General features: G+C 43.3%; 1 protein-coding gene across 1 annotated transcript in view; it reads right to left on the bottom strand.

The window, feature by feature from the left end:
* rgs3a (regulator of G protein signaling 3a) overlaps positions 1 to 5,000 on the bottom strand; it is a 128,939-nt gene that overhangs the window by 87,703 nt on the left and 36,236 nt on the right. The gene's annotated exons all lie outside the window — the stretch shown is intronic.

Below are 5,000 nucleotides of genomic sequence, written 5' to 3'. Positions count from 1 at the left end.
ACAAATGATAGAGCTCAGGAAGAGATGGACCAGGAATAATCCCTGAAAAACCATGAAGCTCAAACTCCAACAAGCTTCATGCATCATTAAAAGCGGGAATAATGTCTCATCTTTAGCTTTGCACAGAAAAATGGTGAGTCTGGCAGGAGGTCAAATGAGAAAGGTCACTTTTTAAAATATGAAGCCACAACAATCTCAGGGCAGGTTGCAACATTCCAGACTTCCAGATTTACAGTCAACTCCAAAAAGCCACTATAATCCCCAACGCAACCTGTCATTCCTCCTCACAGAGAGCAATCCAGGGTCTTATCTCCTTCTTGCCGAATAAACAACAAAGTCAAACTGTGAAAAAACTCCATGTTTCCGTAAAGTCAACATCCCATAATAACCTGCAGTAAGGTGCAGGTGCAATGGGATGGAAAAGTGGGCGTGTCTTTAAGATTGAGAAGGAATCATTTGTGAGAAATACGGTGTAGGAAACAATATGTAAATGTGTGTGTGTGTGTGTGTTGTGATGTTCTAGAACAATATGCAACAACTTGAAACAATTTAAAGCCGCTAATAATTTTATGCTAATCCCTAAAAATTATACAACATGACATTAGTATTATTGACTGTCCAGGAAGTGGTCATGTGACAAAAGAAAGAACGACTCTGGCCCAAAGACTCGGTAGATGAACGAATCATTTCTGTTTCCGGTACAGACTGTATAGCCGAAGCCTACGAGGGTGTCATGTGATGAACGGACGACTTGAAGCCGAAGACTCTGGAGATGAAGTTATCTCTTTTTCTGGTACAAACTCCATGGTTTCAGCCTACGAGAATGTGACGTGGTGAAAGAAGAAAAGACTCGGACAGGAGATGAGGTGAACTAACTCGACTAACCAAACTACTTAGCCTTGGTTGATGGTGGTAGTGGTTCAAGTGGTTAAGGCTCTGGGTCATTGACCAGAAGATTGGGGTTCAAGCCCCAGTACTGCCAAGTTGCCACTGTTGGGCCCTTAAGCAAGGCCCCCAACCCACCCTGCTCTAGGGGTGCTGTATATTCCTGACGCAACCCTGCCATTTAATCCGGGCTTGGGACCTGCACTGAGAGTTAACTCTTCATCCCAGCGGGCTGAGTTCACTCCCAGCCCAGGAATCGAACCCAGGCCGTGGCAATGGGAGTGGGGGATCCTGCTGCTGGACCACCAGGAGGCACAGTGAGTCTCCTGTTATGTAAATATTAAAAATTCAGAAGTTCATTTAGAGGATAAAGATTGGATTTTTAGAAATGCTTCCAGGAACGATTTACAAAAAAAGATTCATAGCTTAACAGTTTGATAAACAAGGCTCATCAGATTCAGTGAGATTTGATTCTTCTTGTTAGGACACAAAAAAAACACCCCACTTATCCTCTGTCCAACAAGGTCATCTATAGTGAACAACACAGAAACACCAGCCATTTCTCCTTGTTGATGTTTCCAGATGGTATTTTCTCTTCAACTCAACACAATTTCACCTCTATATCCAGTAACAGAAGCCCTTAAGGGGGAAGCACCAATGCAATTACGCATTTCAGAGGCAGGAGAAACGACCTGAAGTTTGTGTACAGATGACATGAAGAGGGTGGAAAAAAAACCAAAAACAAACACACACGCCAGACCTATTCTGCTAACAAGATTGTTACGCTATTACCGCATTGTTCGATCTCCCTCGTCTCTTTTATTTCTCTCTCTCCCTCTCTCTCTCTCTCTCTCAGAGACCGGCTCAGGGTACGGTTACGCCGGAGCTGGGAGACGAGGGAAGAAGCCGGAATCGAGTTAGGGCTGTGGATTGCATTACGACACTCCGCCAGTTCACTGCATTCACATCACTCACAGATCCTTGCGCATGCTTTCAGCGCAGTCTGATATCTCACTTCTATATATATTTAATCAGATTAATTACACACCCAAAGTACAGTACAGTTTCCATATAATAGCAAATAATGAGACAGTGCTTAAATATTTTCTAGATTTTTCTTTTGTTTGTATGCGCTGCTCCTCTTTCTTATTTAAAAACGATACGTTTTTATTATGTTTCTGGATAAAAGTGTCCTACACACAGCTATTATGAGCTATTCAGCATGCACTGGGTATTTATCACCCTGGAGGAAGGAACAGTGCAGGCTCTGAGATCAACATGATATGGCAAGTTCTTCCATCTACCTTCAGATATCTCTGCTCTACCGTCAGGGCCGCAGCGGCCATCGATCTCACAAACCACTGATGAAGGTGTACTTTATCCACGGCAATCGATAAACAAGTATTTACAAAGAGAGAGAGAGAGAGAGAGAGAGAGAGCGAGAGAGGGAAATGACTTTAACCTCTGCTACTTCAGGTGAATTTGAACTAGCAGTATATTGTTTTTCCTACAGGAGCTAATAACACCCTCAATTATTGCTGTATAAATATTTAAGCGCTAACAGCTAACATTCCCCACACACACACCTGCATGCTAACAACTACACATGTTTAATCCCGCACCAGTGATGGTGCAATAAAAACACAGAAATGTGTTCATGAGAAATGTTGTCTTATCAGCCACTCCGGAATAGAATAGAATAGAATAGAATAGAATAGAATAGAATAGAATAGAACAGAACACACATAGTTGGATGGTTGGGTGGATGGATGGATGGATGGGTGGATGGGTGGACAGATAGACGGACGGACGGGTGGACAGATGGATAGGGGGTGGATGGATGCATGGATGAATGGAGGGGTGGACGGATGGATGAATGGAGGTTTGGACAGATGGATCGGTGGATGGATGGACGGAAAGATCGTTGGATGGATGCATGGATGGATGGATGGATGGAAGGGTGTGTGGATGGATGGATGGATGGAAGGGTGTGTGGATGGATGGATGGATGGATGGATGGAAGGGTGTGTAGATGGATGGATGAATGGGTGGGTAAATGGATGGATGAATGGATAGATGCATGGATGGATGAATTGCTGGCTAGATGACTGGATGGTGGAATGAATGGTTGGATAGACAGGTAAATGGATGGATGTGTATAAGAGACAGAGATAAACAGGTATTTTAATCACACACACACACACACACACACACACACAGACAGACACAAAAATGCTCGAAATGACAATCAGTATGCGGCATAAAAAACGAGTCCCACACGTCCTCTGCTTCTGTCCATGTTTCTCCTCATCCTCTCTGCACTTTTGTCCCGTTCTGCCCCTTGTACTATCAGCATGGGCTTTGACCACCAGCTCAGGCTTTAATTCTGGGATTAACCCTCATACATACCCGTATCCTAGCAACGGCACGCTACAAACCCCTTCCTCAGCTTTAATGCGGTTATGTTTTTATTCGATAACGGATCATATTCTGCCTCCTGAAAGGGTGTTTATGGGGAATTTATCTTCAGAACCTCAGAACTGAGTACAATCATCGGACACAGACAGGAAGTAGGAAGATGTCTCTGTTCTGCACTGACACATGTCCTCCTCTGCAGAAGGAGAAATAAATAAAGGCACACATCACGAGGAAGAAGCGAGCGTCAGGCCGAGGGGTGACACGCGGAATGAAACGGATGCCGTCATCGGCACGTCTCCCGCAGAGTCACTTCCTGTCATAAGCGACAGCGACAAACTCCCAGCCGGAGTCAGCACACTCCAGACATCTCCAACATCACACGCCACACGGACGGAACCTCACGCCTGGAAAAACACTCTGTTTTAGGGAACTAATTGGACAGACTGCATATTTTCGTTCCTTTTTTTTTCTACCCTTTCTACGGCCGTGGGCCATGTGTGGAAAGCTGGAGTCATCCCCGTCTGCTGTGTTTAAAACAGGCGAGAAGTTGTTAAAAAATTCATTGGGATTTAATTAGGTGATACATTGCTGTTTTCAGAAGGGGATGGGGGAAAAAAAGAGGACAGTGACGTAGATGATAATCGCTCCAGGAGGAAAGGAAAACAGACTCGAGTAAAGAGGATTAGCAGAATTAGAAGAGAGGCAGAGAAGATATGAGACGTCTAGTAGCTTGTGTGATTATGATCAAGAAAATCTTCCACTTATCTCAGATCTGATCAATCAGTCAAGGCATGTTTTTTTTTTTTTAATTTCTTTCTTTTTATTTCCCTCTAAATCTGATCCATAAACACACGGCTGTATCAATATGACGCAGAATCCAAAGATTAAGGCTGTTTGCAGCAGGTTTATGAGGAACTGGGTGTGTTTATGATTATGATTATGGGTTTTAGGTTTTGGATGACACTGACATCCAATAGCTACATTAGCATCATGGCTGTGGTGCAGAATTAAAGAAACATCGGATAATAAATTGATACATTAGTCAGGAACAGAGGGATGGACAGATAGATGGATGATTGGGTGGATGATGAAAGGATGATAGAGAAATAGTTGGCTAGATGGCTGAATAGAGGAATAAATGGTTGAAAGAATGGATGGATGGATGGATGGATGGATGGATGGATGGACTGATGGCTGGTAGGATAATTGGGTAGATAAAGGGACAGAAGGATAGATGGGTGGATGATTAGTTAGATGACTGGGTAGATGAAAGGGTGGATGGATGAATGGGTGGGTAGATGGATGGATGGATGGATAGATAGATAGATAGATAGATAGATAGATAGATAGATAGATAGATAGATGGATAGATGGATGGATGGATGGATGGATGATAAATGTAAGAAAGGATGGATGGATGGATGGATGGATGGATGGATAAAAGGATGGATGGATGGATGGATGGATGGATGGGGAGGAACAGTTGGTTAGATGGCTGAATAGAGGAATGAATGGTTAGATAGACAGATGGGTAAATGGACATAAGAATGGACAGACAGACAGAAGGACAGGTGGAGAAATGAATGACTGGATGGATGGATTTAGAAAGAGTTGGCTAGATAGCAGGATATCAATAAGAGAGAAAGACGAAAGATACACAGATGTTATTAATGACACAGACAGACAGACAGACAGAC

The sequence above is a fragment of the Hemibagrus wyckioides genome, linkage group LG28, assembly GCF_019097595.1.
Source record: "Hemibagrus wyckioides isolate EC202008001 linkage group LG28, SWU_Hwy_1.0, whole genome shotgun sequence".
NCBI classification, from domain to species: domain Eukaryota; kingdom Metazoa; phylum Chordata; class Actinopteri; order Siluriformes; family Bagridae; genus Hemibagrus; species Hemibagrus wyckioides.
The sequence above is the reverse complement of the archived record's forward strand: the minus strand, read 5'-3'. Positions and strand labels throughout refer to the sequence as shown.